General features: G+C 37.1%; 1 protein-coding gene across 1 annotated transcript in view; it reads right to left on the minus strand.

The window, feature by feature from the left end:
- The window catches only part of IL1RAPL1 (interleukin 1 receptor accessory protein like 1), a 766,492-nt gene that overhangs the window by 149,426 nt on the left and 592,451 nt on the right, over window positions 1–24,615 (minus strand). The window lies entirely within an intron of this gene.

A 24,615-nucleotide genomic window follows, 5' to 3' on the forward strand; every position in this document is an offset into this window, starting at 1 on the left:
TTAAGGTTACGGCTTTGGCTCTGGGGAAAAACATGAAGAGTAAAAAATACTCCCCTGAATCCTGGGGAAGAGGGACGAACTGGGCATGGTGGCTTAATTAAGACTTCTCTCATTATCTAGAGTATCTCAGAGGATGCTCCATGACAAAGGCGAAAAAAAAATTTCTCATTCCTCTGGAAGGGAAGAAAGTGGGGAAATTAGAAGAATTTAAGACTCAAGGGAGATACAACTTGTTTTCTTGCCTAATCTTGCAACTATGATCATTTTTCCTCAGCACAAGCTACAGTGCTAAAACCTACTCCTAATACTTTTTCTGATGCAACAGTAATGCCAGGATGTCTGTCTTGCTGGATGATGGCTATGACAGGAATGCAAAAAGTGTACTATGGTGATTAGAAGACAGACCATTACAGAAAGAAAAGAGGTTGGAGGGGTTTGGATTTTATTATAATCAGAAGATGGTAATGAAATACTGGAAATTAAATTGATTTTTACAAAGATTTTAATGTGAACCTTCATATCTGCATATAAATGTTTGGGTATTGATTCTGCAATAATTATTTGAAATAAATAAATTGTGCAGAGGTATGTTTGAAGATAACAAATAAGAAAAATATGAACATAAGTTTTTAACTGAACATGTGTATGTGCCTTTTTTTAATATTTACTGAACTCTGCTGGCAAGCTTTAAAAACCCTGCAGATACGTAAACACAGAAAAAAACCAATCCCTAAGGAGGGGGTGGGGAGTGTAATTCCTGACGAGTGTAATTCACTCCTCTCAAGATTTTATAAACATTGCTTAGATTTCTGTACACTGTGTAGAAGCATGTTGCTGGAAGGTGTTTTGCAGTTCTTTTTAAATTGACAACCTTTCAAAATATATTGAAACATTTCCTGACCACTGGGTTATAAAATATGTTGACTTTGGACTATATTATATGTGCTTCCATCTTATTTCTATACCCAGGAAAGCCATAATAAAATAATAAAGGAAACTATTTTTTGCAGATATTAAAATAACTTATTATTGAATATATGTATTTTAATAAGTTTGAATGTGATTTGGATGTGATTTGGATGCTTTCCATCTACAGCTCTTTAAATGCTTTCCAAACATCAGTGCATTCTCACCACATCACAAAGAACACAGCAAATTATCTTCCTCATTTATCACAGAGCAAACACATTAAAAAAGCAAATACTTTTCCTTAAATGACAGAACCATTGGGTAACTTTGTGATGAAAGATTTCTTCGGCAGAAAAAAAGCTTTTCCTTTAAAGTATTAATTTCCCCCCTTTTTTCCTTTCCCTTCCTTTTTTTTTTCTCCTGGGAGTTTTGGCCACATAAAGACTATACCTCAGGACACTGTAGTTCTGCATGTAGAGGTAGCACCGTGATATCACAGTTGCCTTCATTTTGCTGTTTGATTCATCCTCCTTCTTCATGTCCCTTTTAAAGATGTTTTACTGTGTGAATAAAAATATCTTGAGTTTTATGCAGAAACTGGTATCTGACCCCCACATCTCACATAAGGGCTTTTAAGAATGAAGCAACTGCATATTCTGTGATGAGGCATGGTCTTTCCTCTTTCCTCTCTTCTCTGCAATGTTATAAATAACTTTCCCCAACTGATGAAACCTTACAACATTTTATGAAACGGAATTCTTATTTTATGTTTTCCAGCTTTTAGCTATAAGTGCAGGAAAAAAATCCTCATCTCTGGGTTCTGACAGACGATGGTAACTTACATTACCATAATGTCTAAGAATTCCAGCCATGTAGCAGAGTATTATCATGGCAGACACTCTACAGCCCTCATAGACGGGCTTAGGCTTGATGGTCTTAAATCTATAATCTACATGTAAGATGAGAGGCAACAGATTGCTATGGACAGATGGAAAAATGCAAGAAAAAATGAGATGATGGCATTAAAAACAGAAATTTTAGCAGTCTAGTTAGCAGTCTAACTAGTCTATTTTCCAAATTTCTTTATAGCACCAGAGTAAAGGAGAGTTTTAAGGAAGAGTTTGAAGGAAAATGGTAACATAGCACTGTAGGGACTCTGTTAGTGTCAAGAACAGGACGAAGGACAGTAGAAAATACTTTCTTGACAATTTGCACTGGTTAAGTGAGGGATTCAGGTGCAGGAAGAGGAGAGACTGGAAGTCAGGGCAAATGTAGACTAGCCCACATGTCTAGATGGGGACAGCTATATGTAGGTGAGGATGGAGAATGAGACTTGTAAAATAAATCAAAAAGGAAAGAAGAAATAAGGAAGATATAAAGGGATGGGACAAAATGAGTCAACTTGTGACTGAGGAGACAAAGGATCCTGTGCAGATCATATCCCACCCTGTTCCAGAGTCTAAAGATTATATCCCCATTCCCCCAGCCTCTACATTTCCAATAGCTATCAGCTTGCTATGGTAACACAAAAATACATCTTTCTTCTTCCTTTGCTCTGCCAGGCCATATGCAGGATAATAACTGTAACTGTCAGCTCAAATGATACTTCTGAAATGATCCTTACAGATCACTTCTGAGTGTGACTTGCTTCTTATGTGAAGGAACATACTCTCACTTTTTTGGAGGGAGAGTGTGAAAGTTGCAGTTTTTTTATATGTGTGTGTATATGTACATATGAAGAGATGATCATGGATAAATGTCCCCAACCACTTTAAGAAACAAGACAGAAAACATATTTTAATAATATTATCTATACTGCAAAGTAGAGCACTTAAAATGATGAAACTCCACGCAAAGACTGCCTCTGTAACATCAGAGGAGTGGCCACATTAAGAAAACTGTAGTCAAAATTACATAAATCTGTTGTGAAAACTTGTAGCTTTTCCTGGCATGAGATTTACCATATTTGTATACAGTCTTTTTCAGGCAGATGCAGACTCGCTGTGCCCATGCTCTTTAGCAACCAGATAAAAATCTCCTCTGAATTGAAAGGCAAGGTAAGTTAGCTTACTTAGCACTAACTGTGCTAAGTGGAGCTGCATTTCTAGCTAAGTTGAAATTCAAGTAGGTATCATTGGTATCCATTTGGAGGGTGCAGGAGGTTATGTTGCTTGTGAAAATAGCATATAGATATACCATGAGAGTCCTGACTGCCTAATCTCCAAACTACATTGTTTATGTTTGGGATGTAATTTGCCTCCAGTTTGCCTCAAAATAAATCAATTGTGCCTCACACAGACAAAAGTATGATTTTTTTCCCAATGGCATGGACTAACGATGTGACTTTGATCAGAAGCAGAAAGTTGCAGAGTTCGACTTGGCCTAGAGGTGGATCGCTGGCCTAGAGACCGATCATGGCAGGTGAGTCACCATCTCTGTTTCTCCTCAGTAGGCAGCAAGTTACCGTCTTGACTTTCTACAGACTTGTCCATTTGATCTGAATACAGAAGAGGAGCAATCTCCCAATAGACAACTTTCTTCCACAGAAAACGCTGTATATCCTACATGATAGTAGGACAGACAGAATTATAAAGGAAACAATCGCATTAACCCATAAATATAACCCCAAATAATTAGCCTGCTTAGAAGGCATAATCAGTTCTGCTCTTCTGAAAAAAAATCTCTGTAGAGGGACACAACTTTGAGATTTAAACACCTATGTGCACACATACACACACAACTGAAGACAGCATATGAGACTGCACTGTTCTCACAATATTTGTCTGCAGACAATTTGATTTATCGGTATGTGGGAGAAGAAAGATTCCCTGTCAGCAGCACAAAGTCTATGTATATATTTTTTTCAGGTACTGAGTGTATAATTAATTGTAATTACACAGTATGTATTTGCTAGAAAAAATGATAGAATTGATTTCCAGGAGAAAGACTAAAGTAAAGTTTAAAGGGATGTATCATTTATCATTTTCATGGCCACTGAGATCCTAATTTACACTGTCATTTATATTTGTCATTTAGACTTAACTCGAAAACAGGGCAAGAAAAAGATACAAATGATGAATACTATACATTCACGATACTGAAAATATTTAAAAAGGCCCCACCTACCTAAATGTTTGCCTAACTTCCAATTTTGCTTGTCTGTCATGGAAACTGTATAAGATTTTAAAGAAAAACATAAGCATGACCTGTTAACTCACAGTATGGTACTCCGACTAATTCACAGAACTTAAAAAATGTATGTACTTTTTGGATTTAGTTCCACTTGTATATCTTAGACAGAAGGATTTACTATACTTCAGTGGGTCATGAATGTTTAGAAATGCTTTCCTGGTTTTTCTTCACCTTACTTACTGACAGTTAAAAAACTTCTGCAGAACTGAAGATTTTACTGTTTTAATTATGAAAAGTTAGGTTTTCAGTGAAAATGTCTCCACTCTTTAAGTACCATGTTTGTTTCTTTGAATCATGTTACAGTTCATCTTTGAGCTTTAAAGTTCGTGGATATTTTGTAGATATGGAGTAAACCTGGCATCCCTGGATTCTGTTTTATAATGGTAAATTTGACTATTTAGAGACCAAAGGACTCTATTATTGCCTTGTTGTGCATGTGAAGGTTCAGTAAACATGAATTAATGTTGTGCATATATCAAGGGCAGCTTGTTCTTTTGTTTGGAGTTGTTAAGCAAATGTAAACACATTATTTTGCATCAGCGTTAACAAGAGAAATGTATGAAGCACAGAAATTGAAGTCTGCAGGTGAAGCTGTGTATATCATATAAAAGTTCAAACGTACAGTTTATGTAAACAGCTTGTTCATGATATTAAAGTCAAGGCCTGTCATCCACTCCTACAGGCTCCCACTAAGAAAGGTGGCTGGCTTTAACCTTATCTCCTATCTTCATTATTCTATATTCCTACACATTGGACTTCTTCCACCACCTTTTCTCGCATTTCAAAGCTGACATCAGCCATTGTTGATAAAAGCTGCTCTACTGCATTCTTACATATGCCTCATTTTCCACTGTGTGGTCCTTATCTCCCTTTCACAGTACAGAGAGACTGGTGTGAGCTCTTAAAAATGAAGTGAATTTTATCCTGAGTAAGCCCTTCCCAATATAAAGGGACATTAAGCTTGCATTAAAGCTTGCCTATGGGCAGCTACAGTCCACTGTGAGAATTTGTGTTAACCTTTTTACACTGACTGCAACATTGCTTTGTTCACACATCTGCTTTGAGACTCTGCCATACAAGGCCAAATTTCAGTCCATGGTTTCCTAGCACAGGGTTTACTTTCCTTTCATCACCTTGCTTAATCTTTACTTCACAGGGCCAGATGAAGAAGGATGCGTGGTGTCCACATAGCCTTTCTACTGAATCTGTGTGAGTCCTTATGCAGAACGATAAAACTCACTTGAATGGGTTACATGACTTCTTTTTTTCATCTTTCTTCATATGAGATCACTATGTAATTTGTAAAGGGTGGATAGGTAACATGGGAAGGAGGAGGTCTTTAGATTACTTAGATGAGATAGAAAGAATAAACTGTACCCTGTTATCTTGCCTAAGGATCAGCTACTAATATGTGAAATGAACCTATACATTACAAAAAGAAGGCAGATATGCAACTAGAGCGGTTGAGCTGTATCATCTTTGTGCTGTTTCTGGCTTTTGTTCTGGACTGTGAAAGAAGAGAGAATCTCTCATGCAGCGTCAGCATGTCCCATAAAATTTATTACAGAAAGCTTATGTTCTTGGACATTAAGCATGAGAAATCATTTAAATGCTAAACAACAGAGTTTGACCTGAAAGTTAAAAAAATCACTTAAAAAGACAGTGTTTACCAGATTTCAAAATACTGCATGTGCTCATTACTGTTATTCTTTAACGAATGCAATCTAAAAATATATATTTTAGCAATCACAGAAATTTTAAAGCAAAATCCCAAGAAATGAAGTTCCAGATCCTAATTAAAAGATAAATGAAATCTGAAACCTATTGTGGTTACGTTATCATGGTAGCAAGCAGGATTTTTTCTTTTATCATTCGCTATTATGATGCAGGGCAATGTTTCATCTACCTAGAGCTGGGGAGAGGACAACAACAAAGGGAGAAGCTGTGTTTTATTGTAAACTCTAGTTGTCCGTATGTCTCTGCTAATTTCATTGCTGGCTTCTAGTATACAAGGCATTCTTAGTCTTGCTCCCTGAGAGCTAACAATGCCATTCACTGATAGTACAGCAAATATTCTCCCCCAAAATCTATTTTATTCTTGCTGGTCTTGTTGCCAAAATTGAGGGCTGCAGGTTTGTCAACCCTTTTCAAACCCTCTGCAGGGGACAAAGAAAGGGTGATTGAAACATTTCTACTGCCCTTTTTGTTCTGTCAAAGGAAAAAAAAATCTTTAGCATTCCCAGATGTTCAGGTAGGTATTCACTGTTCTCATGTTCTCTGAAATGCAGCAGCAGCACAGTACAAAGATTCAAACAGACATTGATCTTATTTCACTGCTATTCAGCTCTGATAACTGTGGGTCAAAGTAAATTCCAGAGTGGTTTAAACATGCACTTCTGTTTGCATCGTTCAATTCTGCACCTTCTGCAGTACTGTATTCACATAAGGCCGGAATGTGATCCATTGAAATCAACAGCAATATTTGAAGTTGCCTGCTTTAAGTGTTGTTAGTTAAGCAGATCATCATCTGCTGAGTGACTCCTACATCCTACAGTGATAATACTGAGGTGCATACATAAAGGCTACTAGGGACATTTGTTTGGATATGTGCCTCCTAAAATCAAAGGCATGCTTTTATTAGCATAGTTGGATGTACAAACCCTAATCTCTGAGGAGTATAGCTGCAATGTGACTACATATACAAAATATTTGTGATTCAAAGAATACTTTGTCTCTAAACATAAACTTACTGACTACTCTGAATGACTGAAACACACATAATAGGTCACATAATCAGTTCAAGTTTTTGCATTTCTGTTTACACTAGAATAACTCAGAGTCTACGAGATTCATATATAAATATATTGTCTTAATACTAAAATGATGGCATAACAGTTTTATTGTTTACAGAATTTTACTACAACTACATCATTATAAGTCCATAAAAATAAATAAAATAAATAAGTAAAAAATGACTATATACGGGTAGCCCTTGCCTGCAGGCAGAGACAACAATATATGACAATATGATATGAGGTTCATTTTTATCAAAAACATTGGTATGAACCAAAAGCCACCACATCAGGCTGTGACTAATTGAGATGCCTTGATTATTACTTAGCTAGCCTACATAATAGTATCTGAGGAGGCAATCAGGCACCAAAAGTTTAAATACTGTTACATTGTGAGTCCTTTTCTGAATACATCTATGGAACAATTCTTAGTCAGTTTACCAAAACTGCTAGTGCTTAAGTTGATATTTTTGCACATCAATTCCACTGAAAGAAAGCTCATATATCCATTTGCTTCAGTCCTCTAAGTTAGCTGTTCCATTTGTTTGCTGTTTGTCTTAACCCATTTATTAAACTCCTCTGCAGGTCTCAATGGGAAGCAACAGATCCTTATTGCAGTTTTCTCCCCCGCCCCCAAATGTCATTTGCATCACTAGATGAAATGAGCATAATGTATTTTCCCTCTCACTTTGCTGTTTTCCCCCCTCTCTTCAACCATGAGCTCCCAGACCCCCAAAACTGTGCTGTCTTTACCAGCCGCCACCAGCGCAGCTCCCAAGCTCACTGCCGAAGGCGTTTGGGGCAGTTCTGCCTGCTGCGCTATCGCAGGGGGCAGGGAGAGCATCTTCTCATGCTGTCTTTGTCCAACGAGGGTACGCTTGAACTTTGAAAATCCTGTTCACGTTTGCCAATGGCTAGTAAATTGATCTCAAAGGCATGGCAAAATAGACTGTTTATAAAGGCAACTGGCCACAAAAAGGTGGCTGCTCTCTCAAGTCTTGAATATTTTTCTATATTTTGCCTCTGTCTAAACCTAGGACATCTGAAACTTTCCCTTACAGTATTAATGCTAATCAGATAATCTAACTAAGTTTATCTTCAGATAGCATGTCTAAGTAAATAACAATAAATCAGAGAACTACAATCTTTCAAAGAATGCAAGGAAATCACTTTAAATTACTCTGCAAAATGAATTGGGTATTGGTTACTGAGCTTTCAAATCTGCTGTTTCAAAGAGGGAAAGAATCATTAATATTGCATTCTAACCTCATAGATTTTAAATTAATTTTTCATTTATGTTCATACATTGAGTTCATGGGAAAAGCTTACAAAAAAGAGGATACCTCAGAAAAATAACTCTTACACACTTAGAGAATATATCTGAGAGCTACATTTATTTTTTTCAGTTCATGCTTGTGATATGTGTTATTTTAACTGCTAAGGCAGCAATTAAAGTCTGATCAATATATCATTGCATTTATACAGCAAATTTAAAAAGTTAACATGTTTGGGCCAATGGAGGATTTCTGTCAAAAGGTCTTTAGGTATGATTATGTTTTTAATGGGTTTGCTCTCATTTATTTAACCTGTTTTTCTTCCCCCCTGAAAAATTACCTCACCAAACTGGGAATAACTAATTCCCCCTTCCTTCTTTTCTTCCCTCTGACTTCGATTGATGTTGCTAGCAAATCTGTACTGATGGTATATGGGTAGTAATCTTCTCTGATGTTGTAAAAGACTTTTAGGCAGACAAAGTAGAAAAAAATATTACTACCCAGAAGAATCTGCATTTTCTGTTCTGAAGGAACTGTGATTGTCCTCCTAAGGAATGAATTTTCAAGTAAATACAAGTAAACTTGCAAACAGGTAGCTTTTGTTTTTCTAATTATTCAGAATGGGCAAAGCTCATCACAGCCACCTCTGGTGGGTAGATGGAGATGTTCCGCCTGCGCTCTTAGTGCTGGGTCTCGGCCAAAATGGCCATTTCATGGCATCACATTGGTATAATTTGGTAATTTCTGTTCTCTGCTTGTCTAATGATTACACTGGTCAGTAATTGCAGTTTCTTTACAGTGAAGACATTGCCCTCAGGAGCACCTTTGTGCATCTTACACCACAAGATAAGGCTGAGCACTGTGCCTTTCCATTGGAGTAGCTGAGACTTGTTTTTGCCTCCTGGCTCAGAGAAAAGCACACAGCTTTTAAACAGGTTTCCCAAAAGGGACACTTTAAAAGCAGCTTATCCTGGGCTGAAAATCATGAGTGTGCAATACCAATCAAAACCAATGTATGCACTACAAATGAGGGATCTGCTTTCTGGGAGTTCAGTGAGTCGGCTGCGAATCACAAAGCTCCAGCTTTATGCCTCGGAGCCAGAGTTGTACAATGCCTTGTACGAGTGACTTCAAACACGTGCCTCTGAGTTTGGGAAGTACCAGCTGGAGCTTGGTGTGTGCCATGAGCACAAAAGCCCCAGCAGGCCCCTGATGATTTTTAAGTCCTTTTCTGCTTATTTATTTACAGCTTGAGGGTACACACAGACGCTCACTAGGATATAAGTACATGTCTATAGTTTAGGTGTGCTCAGGGTAGTAATAGGATGTTACCACTAAGATGGTTTATGACTTTCATACCTTCCCAAACAGCAACAAAATTAGAATACTATCAAGATTATTTAATATTGAATTTCTTTCACAAAGGATTAGTGTGGGTCATGAAAGGAAGGGTGCTGTGGCCAAGGGCATGTCTGTCTCCGCCCTAATGTCATTACTGGTCTAAGACGTCCCTAGGGTTTGTCCTGTAGCCTAATGTGGCATTGGGGCTCCTTCCTTCCTTCCCTTCCCTTCAAGCAGGTTATCTCACTCCATCCAAACTGTTCTCAGAAACCAGAGTCTTCCCCTTGACATAGCAGCTCCACAGTAGCACTGCTGCTGCTAAGAGGCAGGGGAAAGAGCCCAGCTAGCCTCTCCATGCCCCAGTCTCAGCACAGGATGGGCGTGCAGGTGCTATTGCCCCAGACCTAGGGGAGGAGGAGATGCACAGCACAAAGCTAGCCTGGGTGTACTGCACGGTGCTGAGCAGGACACAGGACTAGCTTTAGCAGTGAGCAAGTCTGGTATCACCCAGGATAACACAAATTTAAAACCACAGCACCACCACATTATTGATAGACTGCTTGCCTCTAGCTTACCATCTCTTTGAGACAAGTTGTACAACAAGGAATGGCTTCAGCAGCAGCAGCCACTGAGCAAGGAGAGCAACAGGACAGGAGGCAGGAAAAGAAAAGAAAAGAAAACACTTCAAAATGATGCAACACAAACAGTGCAGTGGAAGCATCGACCCGCTCACTGAGTGGCTTGTATAAATAGCAGGTGGCTACAGGGTAGCATTCAAGGAAGGCAGTACAAAGCAGGTGGACGTGACAGAGCAGATGGAAGCTATTCGCTAGTATAAGCAGAAACTTTGATGGCACGTTCACTGAGAGTATCAGCAGATATGTTTGTATGTACATAGCTGGAGTAGTTTAACAAAATACCTCTTCTACTCCAACATGCACAAACACATGCCACATGGTTCTTGTCTGCCTCAGTGCAAATCAACCTTCCCTGGTGACTGAAACGACGAGACTTTGCACTGAAGGGTATTTACCATGCTTATACAACTTGTTTAGCTGTGTGGATGGTAACCTCAGCTAAACAACAGTAACAATCAGATTACAGCAGATCTATGAGGCGGTTTCTTTCAATGCCTTACAGGTAGTTTCTTTCATTCCTTTGTCTAGAATTTGACATAGATTTCAAGAAAATATTCTCATTACTATGTCTAAAAAAATCTATGAATTTTAAGAAAATCCTCATGCACTGAACACATGCAGCTGGTACTTCAAATCAGATTGCTTTATTTAGGTTCTATAGAGAAACTTTTGCTAAAAAATTGATGACTTTAAGATTTTATTTAATGTCAAAATCACAAATCCAATATAAAAGAGTTACTCTGCTGCACTGTGAAGTGAAAAAAAAAGTTATTTTTATCTCCCTAGGTCAAGACATGTAAATTAAAGAATCCCTAAACTTTTCTGCTACAAGGGAAGGAATTTTGTCAATGTGTATGGGGAAGCATTGTTTTAAATGCCAAGGAGAGAAGTGAATAGCCATTTATTTTTTCCATGGGGACGCAGAATGTCCCCAGCCTCTCCAATGTCTTTCTATGCTGCATGCCCAATACAGCATCATGTCCAAGTTTTCCCGTCACCAGCATGATGAGTAAGCTTTCTAACTCCTTTTGACTCAAATGTTTAGTCTGTCTAAAGAAGAATAGAATATCTTCCATGTATTGCATTGTTTAGGTGTGAATCAACAGAGAGAATGCCACAGCTACCCCCAACCCCCACCCGCTGGAGCACCAGTTTTAAGTATTCATCCCTCATCCTCTAAAAATTAGGAAAGATCACAGAAAACATAGGATATGGACAAACTACCTGACAGTTACTCTACCCACACACATGCACACACACACAAAAAAATAAGCCACACTTTAAAAATGCAAAGATGTTAGAAATATTTAAATAAGCGTTATTTTCTAATTGCATTTCTAAAAGACTTTTTTTCTGTCTGAGGACATTGTACAATAAGTAGCTATACTGAAAGAACTGGTGCTTGCCATTCTGCTTCTGCACCATACTTCTCTGATGTTAGCCATTTATCTCTGTAAAGGAATTTTCCTGGCAATACAGTGATTAGTGGAAAAGAGGTGAGTAGTTAAATATTTAGCTTTCACGTCTAACATTCTCTTGACAGAGGTCTGTAACACCCACAAAGACTACAAAGCCCTTTGAAATGTTGCATTTATAAAATGATTTTCTGAACATTTCTAGCACTTAAAAATGGAAAAGGCCAGTAGTTTTATATATGGTAAAAATGTTGGTATAGGATAAGAACTTATTTTTGATTATTTATCCAGTTATGTTTAAATCAGGTGGATAAAGTGCTACCAGCAAACCTAATATACAATATTGTCTCCTATAGCTTCTAATGCACAAAAAATTCTCAGCTATCAAACCCAGCAGGCATAAGAGGTAATAAATACATCTATGATTTTCTAGTAACTTCTTCTTTACATATCTTTTAAATGATACATTTTTATGGAAAAAAAACATGACTTTAAAGTGCTGGTCCATAAACACCTTCTTCTATTTAACCACTTAGGCACAAGGAGCATCAGTCCTTTTCCTTCTGACCTCTCTCTGCCACTGTGTCTCCCATACCTAGAATCACAGCTGCACTTGCTGCTACAGGGCACACGAATAGCTTTCAAAATAGCTTATGCAATACAGGGAGATTAAAAGACCTCCTTCCAACTGATGACACTACTAAACCCTACAGAGACAGTGCTATGGAATGAACTGCTTGGTGTTTAGTGGCTCGCTCTTCATTTGCTCATGGCAGTGAGAGACAGACAGGGACAGCTTTGAATTCCTACTACAAAGGGGAAAGCAAGGCAGGGAAGAGAAGTCATTTGCCCTGCATGGATCACCAGGGCAGTGTCAGCGCTGGCTGTGGAAGTATTTACAGCTCTTGATCCCAGCCAAAGGCTGAAGTCATCTCTGTAGGTGAAACTAATTCATTTTCTGTATCTAATCTAAACCTTTGCCTTTCTGTATGGACTGCCAAAATGAACGCCACTGGCTTTACAATTAGAAGCCATGTAAAAACCTTCAGTTATTGCCTGGAGTTGGAGTCACACAAGTAACTTCCAGACGAAAACATTACATATTCCTGAGCTGTTCTCTTCACAGTCCAGTCTGCTGAACCAAGCTTTTAATGAAGAATTAGCTCCCGAAAACTCCAGGACTGAGGTTATCAAAGTAAGGGTTGACATGACAAATCACCTGACAAAATTCCTTTGTTTTTAAAACCATTTGTGTATATCAGTGGGTGAATGCATAAATATATTGGAGCAGGAAATATCAGAAACAGACTCTCTACCTGATCATAATTTCAAAACTACCTCTGTGCTCTAAAAAAAAAGGCATTCTAGCCTGCACAGATTTGATGTTTACTAGCAAACACAGAAAAAAATATAAGGAATGTAGACAATCCAATATAGACTATCACAGATCAATACAATACCAAATACAATTTCCTGGGCTCAATGGAGTCCAGAGAGATACACAGTCACTAGAAGGCAAGTGTACACTCGCTAAAGGCAGTGCAGAGTTCCCATAGACGGGGTCTATGTCATCCTCCATAGTTGATTTCAGTTGTGAACAGTCATTCTCACAAATCCTACATGACAGTAATAAGCTTAAAACTGAAAATGAACAGTTAAGATAAAAGGATATAGAAATGCCAAAGCTGCAAAGGCCAAATGAAGAGTGGCCTATCAATCATTCTCAAAAGTCAAATCATTTGCTGACCATCTTTTCCATTCTTTTCCCAACCAGGAGTTACGAGAGTTTTTCAGTGCACCATACTTACTTATCCTTACTGGAATCAGCTTTTATGTATAAGTATACAACACAAACACAACTAGATAATTATAACCCAGCATGGTCTAATATATTTAGAAAATTAATATATTTCCTGCTACAGAAATTGTTTTCATTTATTTCAGTTCTCATTTAACAAACAGAAGGAACTAGTACGAAGGAACCTTGCAGACTAATATTAATACAATTAGAAGATTATTCAGGGTTCACTCACTTGTTTTCTATTGTAACCCTGGCAGTATCAACAAAGACAGATTCTTTCCACTATGCCCTCATACCCTTCCATGCCGTTACGACATTCAATCCTTCCCCTCTGCATTTAGGTGCTTCTTGTGGTGCACTAGCTGTCTTCCCCCAACAAGGGTTCTGCAGAGTACCTTTTCCCCTGGGTGGTCCTAATTATATTCTCCATTATGGGCTGTGGCTGTGTTGTACCCTATGATTTCTTCCTCCTACTCTGCTGTTTCCCAGTCTTTGCTCGTTTTCTCCCCAGCCCCTGCTAGGACCTTCTTCCGTATTAGCGGCAGCTTTGTGTGCTTCCTACATTCTCCTTTCCCGATGCCTGAACCTGTGGTTTTGAATATCCTTGATTTCTCATTCTGCTGGAGGCTTTCTGTCTATATTCATTATACCTGTATTCCCAATCTTCTTATTTCTTACACTAAGTACCATATACGTTTTTTCTGCTTTCTCAGAGCCAGCTGTTCAGTTAGAGGTCTTTGAAGGATATCTCAAATATCTTTTAAGTTATCTCTAAAGTTTAAGCTGTTTATTGAAATTTGAACAGAACACCAGATAGATACAACATATTAGAAGATTTCAATTCTAAATATCATACCTGCCATTAAAAATCAACATTTGATAACAGAGCTAAGGAATACAAGAAGCACTCAGGGGAAAAATCTGCCATGAATATGGAACAGAGCAAAAGATGCTGGGAGAATGCAAAAAGCTCCTTCCTTTTTCATTAAGCCTTTCTACACAATGGTTCTTTCCATAACTACGTAAACTACTAATGAGGAAGGTAGCATGCAATGTCCCATAAGCTCATGCATGCATAGCTCAGTAAGCCACAGAAATTATACTCCCAGTACAAAGTGGTCTAATGAAAGGAAAGGAGGTGCATCACATTTGGAAGTACACATCTTAGCATTTCTAATCACTTCATAGCATTCCATAAGTAAGGAAGTGATAGAGACGGGAAAAGGCTCTCTGTATTGCTGAAAAATAAATAGGCTTTTGCCTGCAAACAATAACCATTTGGGATCAGTGAGGTGAAGGGTTGTAATAAATACCCTCTTGAGTCCTCTAATCACTACAGATACTTTTTACTGCATGCATGCAGGTAGAAGATTTTCTTTACATTTTATTTCCCATTAAAAATGGCAGTGCAAGCAGGTAGTGGATGTGTCCAAATATATAATCTGATTCCTTGCATTGCTGCTAAAATAGCAAATGCGCTAAGCAGAATATTCTTGGATCTTAGCACAAGGAGTCCTTCTTCTGAAATTACACCCTGACCTAACACAGTTTTCAGTAGGTAGAAGCACCAAATGAACACTATAAAATCACGGATAGCTCCAATCTTTGCAGAGTCCTGTGGGGTGCCTGGCAGCTGCAAAATGTCTTCTAATGAGAAGTGTATTGTATAGACTGTGTAGAACTTTTTGTTTAGCTAATAGATATTATTCAGAGATATTTGTACTATATGGAATACAATTTGCCTTTTTTTCTTCTTTGCCTTTCTGTCTGTTCTTGAGTGGGAAGATACTACTGAAGGAAGAGGGAGAAGACAGTGTCCTTTATAGGGTTCCTACCTTTAGAGGGCTCATGGACAGGACAGCATAGTGGAGAAGAAGGGACTGAGGAGTCATAACTGTAATCTAAATTTCCATCCAAGGAAAAGGCAAAACAATTATTATTACTGTGGTAGCAGCCACTGTTTGCTAGTGGCATTGCTAGTCAGGCATTGCTCTAGACAGTCCATACATAGGATAGTAGAAGTCTTCTCTCCAAAGCTTGCAGCTTTTGCTTCTGACAAAACAAACAGGTGGAAAGCACGTGGAAAAAATAAAACAAACAAGTTTTAATAATTTCAGTCACAGTTCACTCTGCCTGGTCATCTCCAGTAAATCTGCTTCAGCAATAAATAGTCTGAAAGAGGATGATGCCTGCCTTGAGTTTTTCTGCTGCGTATACCTACAGCTATTCATGTGTGTGTTGGAAGAGTTCTGATGCTCCTTTGGTGAGTCCAGGTAAAGATGTGGGAAGATGAGGGGGCCTCTGAGATAATGACTGCCTCCATTTTATGACTTTTTTGTCACTTTTGTAGAGGACCCTGGAGAAGAAGAATGTCTCTTCTACTCTTAGTGTGTTTGTGGAGAAACTTCAGCAGGAGAGGAAGCCCTTTTCATTACAGGAATTGTCACCTGAGAAGGTTTTGTTGTTCCAAAAGGTGCTTCTTCAGGCTAATCTCTCTCAGTTTACTGCTACAAGAAGTTTGTGTCCCTCCTCTGTTAGGAGTATACCCAAAGACTAATTAAAAACTGAACACTTGTCTTTTAAATGTCTCTCACTTATACGAAAGAATAACTGTCCACCATTAGCAGATATTCTAGCTCTGCAAAAGCCACAGTGTTTGAACCTCAGATAATTCTTTGCATGTACAGTAGTATAGCTACTGGGAAATAAAAATAGCAAAGAGAAGGAAGAGCCCAGATCAGAAAACTATCTTTGTTATTCATCGTGAGAGAAAACCATTTATGATAAGGGTAGGTAGGCACTGTCTAGATAGAAAAGCTAACTATTCTCAAAGAGAAATGCAAGAAGTAGAACTGGGACCGAGGGAAAACTTGGTGGATTTGGCCTTTTATGTGAAGGATGCACATGACAGCGGTATTGCTTGCTAAAGGCTCTATCTCCAGCACACACAGGGAAGATTACTGAAGAGGAAAGTGTACAGCCATCGAGAGAATGAAGCCTGACAGTGAAAGAATGGACATTTTACACATAGATAGAATGGAAGATTTGGAGTGTTTTTTAAGGGATTTTTTTAAGAAAGAATGTTATTGTTCTCCCAATACAGAATTGATTCAATTATCTTCAGGCCTCTGAACCATTTACTCCCCTGGAGAGAGCCACAGTCCTGAATCCCTATTTATCTTATGTAAGTGGAAAGGCTTTAAATTGCAAAGATATCTGAAGCTGATGGGCTAAAGAGAATCAAAGAAAGTTTGGGACTGGAGATACTCTTAGAATTAATTTCAATGCAAGATTTCTGAAATTAATTTTATTATTATTTACATATACAGATAGACTTCCACCACACTAGTTTATTTTTCTTGCTTACTGCTCTAAGTGGCGTATTTTCAAAACACATATATACTTAAAAAAAAATTCTATTATTTTATTCAAATTTTTTTACAAATATTCAGTCAGAGCCACTTTCTCCTAGCATTATATGGCAGTCATTATTAGAACAAAGAAAACAACATTAATGCAACAATTCTTTCCTTTTGCTATGTTAGAGATGCAACAAGAAGCCTCAAGTTCCCTTAAACGCATTACGCCCAGTTTATCCCTGTTTTCATCTTATACTTTTAAAGAGACACTACAGACCTTTACAAGTCTTGACCTTTACTAATAGTGAAATGATTCTTTTTCTTTCCTTCCTTTTTTTCTTCTCCATTCTTTGCTCAGAACAAAAGGAATATTCTTTGGAATAATGTTCTAAGTAGGCAGAAATCAGTAGTGTAGATGCATACAAAAGATTGAAACTTGTTATGAAAACTTCTTCTGCTTTTATTGTCTCTCTAGTTTCAGTTCCCACCTTAAACTCCAAATTTAGCAAAAATTTACTTACTCAAATTTCTCTTATTTATTAGAAAACAGTCAATAAACACAATCCAACTTCTCCTTGTCTCTCAAAATACTTTTATAGCTTTTCCCACTGTGGTAAGGACAAGGATGTAGGATGCAATTTTCCATCTGTGTGAAAGTTAACACCTTTTACGAATTTAGAGCAATGTGTTTTCCACACAGTTTGCTCGGAAGATCTAGAATTATTGTAATTTGGTCCTACTTGTTGTGCCATATAATTTATACACATAAATGCCAGGATACAATACTTTACCTTAAAAAAAGCTACATTTAAAGCTAGACCACTGGTTTAAAAAAATATATATCCTCTTAAAACTATTCTTTTTATCTATACAGTTTTTTAGGTAATAGAACTGATGATACCAAAATATCACATTGATTTTTCATTATTTACGCTGTATAGTTTTTACATTTCCTTTAGCTTGAACTATAAAATTATAAGAAAAAGATCTATCTCATTTTTGTTCAGGTTTTGTTACTTTTGTCCTCTGACCTAGCTGAGTTCAATGTTGTAAAATATCAGCTGTGAACAGTGAATGTATTAATTTTTAGAAGGTTAAGCTTGATTGGTTGTTTTCTAATTACTTTGGGACCAAACTCAAAAGTTTAGTTCTATTACAGACTTATGTTATTTCACAAACAAAATGTATTTATGTACATACATTTACCTGTATTTTATATATAATACATTTGGGGGTAGGTAAGCTATAATTCTTTCATACCGAAGAGTACACCCATCAAATCTGACATAGATATTATCATTCTGGATGCAAAGGCCAGAAAATACATACAAAAAGCCTCCTTTATTGAAGCCGTTCATAAGATACAAGGGCTTAACAAGAAATCTTTAAGAAAATCTAAGAAAAAATAGTGGGGCTTCACAGATAATAGTACGCATGACGGCAGTACAAGAGATGTATGATAAGCTGCTGTACTGCTAGGAGAGGCCGGGAGTATATATGAAAAAGATTTTTATGTTACAGAGTGGAACAACTTTTGATGTACACAGAATCGTACATGGCTAGTACAGTTACACATATTCATTTTTGACACTTTTACATTTCTGCTAACAAGTGTGCTTTAAAATTCAATGCTTTCCAATCAAAGTGAAAAATGGTCCAGATGATAGTCATTTCTCCTAATTTGTCATTAAGAATTGTGAAGGAATAGGAGTTGTATTATGTTACGTTCTGAACAGACAAATAGAGAGATATTAGAGATATAACTCAGTGAGGATTCAATATTGTTCTCTAGCTTACAAATACATTATCATGGTTTAAGGAGTTGCACTGCATCTGCTGTGCCACAGTAACTGATTATGTGTACTATAACCCTTTTAAAAGCAAAGACAATCATGTTATCTTACACTTTAGCAATATTTTACCTTGCATTTTCAATGCACTAGCTACATATAACAGTAATTGCTGCTGGGGAACATTTACTGAGGCTCAACCAACATATGATAACTCACTCTTCTTTTGAGACCCCAATTAAGTGACTTCGAAATAGCCAACAATTATAAATATGTCACAATCTCCATCTTTAGTCATTTTTAGCTTGTAAAGTCCTGCTTTTCCTCTGTGGATTGCTTGTAAACTGCTACTAGCAGTCCAACACCTTTGTCTGTGTATGTGAGTTGAGGAGCTGTAGAAGTAACACCTAACATATCAGACACTGGTACAGAAATAGAATCAGCTCCATTCTCAAATTTCTTGAGTATTACTTAAGTTTATCCAGCATCAAGATTATCAAGGAGTTTTATACTAGACAGCCACCACTGGCAGAATTTTGGTAGCTGAAGCCTTTCCTGTTAGCTGTTAAATGGGTTTGCAGTCTCTCAGCTTTGCCTCTTTTCTCTCCCTACATCTGCCTGAAACCTCTATTGTCCTGAGGATTTAGACAATCCCTTAAAAAGCTCAAAAACCTTGAATCCAGATCCAGAAAGAGGCTGTTTTAAATTCTCTTATTTCCAAGAAAAGTTAGATTCATTTCAACCTTAAAGCATAGGCTTCCATCTGGGGGGTGATCCAGTCCCCAGATTAATATGACCTCTGACAAACTATGCTTGTGATACCATGGAGCCTCCTCCTCTCTTTATGGCAGTTCAAAGCTACCTCCACGCACAGCCTCAGCAGTGAAATATCACAGAACTGCCCAGCTGAGTGAGTGCCAAATGCCCACATGGATCCTGTCATCCATCAAGGTAACTCTGAAAGAATTGAATATAGTGAATATAGTGAATATAGGACACAAAAACTCATGAATTACACTCCATCCTTTGGGATATTATGACAGCTCAGAGGAGTCAGTCCACACCCACGCTTGTTAACAGATTGCCACAAAGCAAAACAAGACATAGGAGTCAGGAGACGGCAGAGCAGTGGGTGATAGATTGATCAATGACACTGTTATGTAATAATAATGATAAAATTTCTAAATCACAAGCAAAGTTCAAAGGAGAAGACACACTCAAGCTCTGAGAGATAATGACTACCCAGGCTTCTCTTTCAGTCTACTTCAGGCTGAAACTCTATTCTAACTACATAAAAAACTCAAGCAAAATGGAGTTGAGAAGAAGGATGTGTGGAGACCTTTGCAGAATGTGGTGAGAATGGGGATTTGGTAGCTTGGCAGGTACAGATGGTGGACTGCAGCAGTCTGCTATACTTACAGAAAACACTGGTCTTTCCAGTGTGAAGAAAAATAAAGTTAAAAGAAAAGTGATTTGCTTCTAAAATGACTAATTTAGATGATTGCCTATAACATGGAGTCAGACCAAAGTACAAATAAGATATTCCATAATCTTAAGATTAGACAGACATATGATACCTTTTCAATGTATTGTCTACATAAAATAGATTCAATAACCTTACTTATCCAGACTGTATCACATTTTTTTCTATAACAAAGTCATATTTCAAATGCAGAAACAATCCTGAGATGGTTTTCCTCATGCCACTAAGAGGAGCAACTGAAAAACAAATCTAAAAAATAAATCTTCTGACATTACAATATCAAAAGAATCAAATTTACCACTGAAAAGCTCATCTGCTAAAATTAAAATTGTCTCTGAAGTTTGATGAGCACTATGACTAAAATCCACCCTTCAAAAATATTTATTATGTTGCTCTCAGTATCAGTAATTTATCACGTATACTTATGCTGAAAAACAAGAACCATCAACCAGTATGCTCTTTACTCACACATACGAGCACAAAGAAGTTGAAGCAAGAGCAAGTGATAAGCAAAAATTAACTGAAAATATAATTAAAGAGTTGATATGACTAATATACTTTTTTCTTTTGTCACAGTAAAATATATTCTTTGCTCTCAAATTTCCAAAACTGGATACTGGATAGCCAGTTAATTAACAGTCTGATTCATGTATAACTTTAAATAACATCAAAACAATGATTAACTGATGGAATTATCTTTTGTATTTGGTCGTGATAAATCATTAGCACATCTCAGGTTATGGAGTTACATTTTCATGAATTTAACAGTCAAAAATGCAAACACGTTAAAAAATCTGGGATATAAAATTCTATGATATACAATTTCAGTGACATTTCCAATTATAAAATGCACGGTGTAAAATGTTTAGAAGTAAAATGTTTCTGAAAGCTCTGTTTTAAATATCTCTGAAAGCTCAGCATTCACATACTGTATACTGATAGCATAGAGGAAGATAGTCACATGCTCTGACTTCAGGTATGTCACCTAGATGCCTAAATGAAGAGTTTAAACCCTTATACAGTGAATGGAGTGAGCCTTCAGCATGCCAAAGTCAAGATGAAAGCCACCTTGATGTGGAGACACAGGTAATTTCCATACAGCAGTTCCACTCTGACATGAGATGATTCATGCTATAAAGGCATGAATCCCTATATATCGACTATATGGGGATATAGTGACCAAGTATTGACTTACAGTGACATTTCACAATTGGTTTGAGCTGCAAAGCCTTCACATTGCCTCCTCCCCACTCTTCTCTATGGCCAGGCACTCCCACCCTTTCCGTGTACTGGCACTGGGGTTGCTCCACCCCTGCTGCCACCAGCACAGTCATCCAGTGAGTGTGACCTGGTTTTCTTTCTTTTCGCATTAGCTTTCAGCTGTTCCATGAACCTGTGATCATGAGTGCTGATGCTGGCTGAAAGCAGAGGAGAGGGACATGGGGCAGGTGACAGTGCAAAACAGATTTATACTGCATTAAAACAATCTTGAAACATCACACCATTAATGGCTAATCCAGCTATCAGACAAAATTAATTTGCTCTGTGTGCCCTCTAGAGGCCCCACTGACTAATTCAAGAGCCTATTCAAGTCAGAGGTCTCAAGCTGGACAAAGTGAACACTCTCTGTAATATATTAATAGCAAGAACCCAAAGGTCTCGACATCAACAGAAATTAGGCATCTTGATATCTTTGTGCATTTGACTCCAAACAGCTTTTATATTTTGGATAAGTCCCTCTTCAGCATTGACTGTGTCAGAAGCATTTTAAACAGGCAACAACAACAAAAAAATTTTTTTTAAGAAGTTTGAATGTTCAGAGATTCCAGGAAATAGTTAATAGAAAAATTTGCTTCCTCTTAGGGCCTCTCTCTTCTGTGAAAGTAGAAGCCTGTGAAGTCCCTTCACTCTTAAATTGCTGGCATGCTGGCTCAGACAGCACTGGACACCAGACCCCACTTCCTCCCTATCCTGTTCTCCTTTCCTGAAAGAGAGACTGCAGCAACTCCCAAAATAAAATAGCAGTCTGAATAAGGAGACAGTATTCATAAAACTCAAATGACAGGCAGTGCATTGTAACAGGCAATGATACTCATAGAGAAGTCTTTGTATGTGTGTCCATCCACTAAATACGACAACCGCATCTTAATCCTCATCTTAATTTCTGATTTAAATTAAGTTTTAGCTATTGTTGGTAATGCATTCGCATAAGTATCTACTAAAGTTAGGTAAATTATTCCGACAACATTCTGGACAAACTATTCATAATAACTCTAAAGATCTTTCATTCTCCAAATGTAATTCTAAACAATTTCAATCTTGGACTCTGCCCTTGTAAATGTAATTTTTTTCTTTTTTCTTTAAACAAAAGAATAATTTCTTTAATGTAACTACTCATATGACTGGAGGTATTCATATAAATAAGCTTTTAAAACGCATGACCTTTCTAAAGCATTGAGAAACTAAAAACCACATCTCAGATATAAATCCATGATAAAAGAATAAAAGATCTGTGTTTTGACATCTATTATCACTCAAAAGAAAAAAAAAAAAAAAGATTGTACAGTTTTGGCTGCTCCATTTGTAAGTCAGCTCTCTTTATATTAGAATTGCAACTCCATATTAAAAGGAGAAAATGTCTTCCAGTAATAAATCCTCTAATTCTACACTGAGTAAGTTGAACGCATCGGGTAAAAGAAACTAGGAAAAGAGAGATTAAGAACACACACAACACAAACACAAAATCTGTCTATTAATATAATTTAAATTACAACAGATTTGTGGGTATCTTTTGTATCAATCCTTAAAAGAATTATAAAAGCAATGTTCTCATATCATTTTTATTGAGCACAAAAGTACCACACATGCCTTTAGAAATCCCAAGAAAAATCAGACCCTGAATGAATTATTCAAAAACACAAGCATTTATTACTTCAAATGAATTTCTAGAAAGAGCTGTAAAAGGAAGAAAACATATGACCCTGCAGCCCCACATCTCAAATCTAACCATGGCATTAATGTAGAGCTAGGTAATTTTGTAATTCTTTCTGTAATTTTTTTTCTAAATAACCTTGATGTAGGTTAATTGAATTGTGTGTTTCATTAATTTCTGTAGTAAATGTGAATTTCCCATATATTAAATAGTCACTTGAAATGTGTTATTTCTTGGTAAGCATGGCATTTTTCTAATATTTCCTTGCATACAAATATTTTCAATTACCATTTTCAGTTATTGGAGTTATTGGAATATAGCGCATTCCTATTTCAAAGATACTTTAAACAACTAAAATGACTGATGCAAAAAAAGGTGACATTTACTGCAGATTTCAAGGCAGATACCCCACACAGACCACTTGTATACTTTAATACAGAGGTGTAAATTTAAGTCCTGGTTTTACTAATCCAAATGCATTCTCTCTCTTTTCACTTTCTGTCTCCATGGTTCTCAAGAGATGCCTTGGTTCAATGAATGAGAGTTTAACCCCAGTTTCTTTGTATATAGGCACTTGTATGTGTTCTTTCTGATGGGCATGAAAACTAAGGCATTGAATAAATCTCATGTTTCAGATCATATTTTATTTTCTTGCATGGGAACAAAAAAACCCTGATTAGTCTACTACCATTATTCCACCTTAGACAAACGAGTACGAAATAAAAAGAGGACAGATTATGAAAAATACTTTTATGTTATTTTTTGCTTTTAATTGGCTGGAGTATTCTGGGATAAATATATGCCAAAAATTTTGATTGGGATGTGGATTTTCAACACATCACTGGTAATATACTCTCAAATATGAAATCTGGACTAAAAAGCCATTTGTATCCTATTATTCTCAAGCCTAACCCACAGCTGAGGGGTTCATCGACCTGCAGTTTTTAATCAGACCAACATCCATTTATCACTACTGAAGTGCTATACAAAGGTGTACAGTACATGCCACAAATACATAATTCTGAGATTTTTTCTTTGCATCGGTTATGTTATGTAAAGTCAAACTTAACTTACATGAGCCCTTTTGATTTTCTAGTTCATTAAATATTAAATATCATATACAATTCTAAAATTAGATAACTCATGAATTGGACATTTATAACAAATACGTGATATGTATATCTAGGCATACTGTGCCCTGTGTATTCACCATATGCCTTGTAAACAAGCAAGAACACCTCCTAAAAAATGCACAATCCAAACTTTAAGTGTTTGACATCCATTAAGAAATATAAAAATATAGTTCAACTATGATCACTTTAAAGTATTCATACTACCATGATGTTCCAAACTGTAAGAGCTAATCACAAGCATGCAGGAAAAATCTGCAGCTAGTTGCCCAGAAACATCTCCGTGTTCCTCCAAAAAAACCTTTCCATTTTAAAAAGGGTGTAAACAGCACGATGACCTGTCAAATTCCCAATAATTACTGCTGCTAAGAAGGCATGCAGATTTAGATGGATTTTTTGAAATGAAACTTGTGTACAGTGCTGAATCTCAATACAAAGCATCCAAGACAAAGCAATGTTCAACACAGCATCTTGTAAAAGCACTCCTAATTTGAACTGCATAAGCATATGCTGACTTCACCAATAATGCTGGAAAGGGTTTATTGTAGAAGTGGAGAGC

Source organism: Dromaius novaehollandiae, chromosome 1 (assembly GCF_036370855.1).
Source record: "Dromaius novaehollandiae isolate bDroNov1 chromosome 1, bDroNov1.hap1, whole genome shotgun sequence".
In the NCBI taxonomy this organism is placed as follows: Eukaryota; Metazoa; Chordata; class Aves; order Casuariiformes; family Dromaiidae; genus Dromaius; species Dromaius novaehollandiae.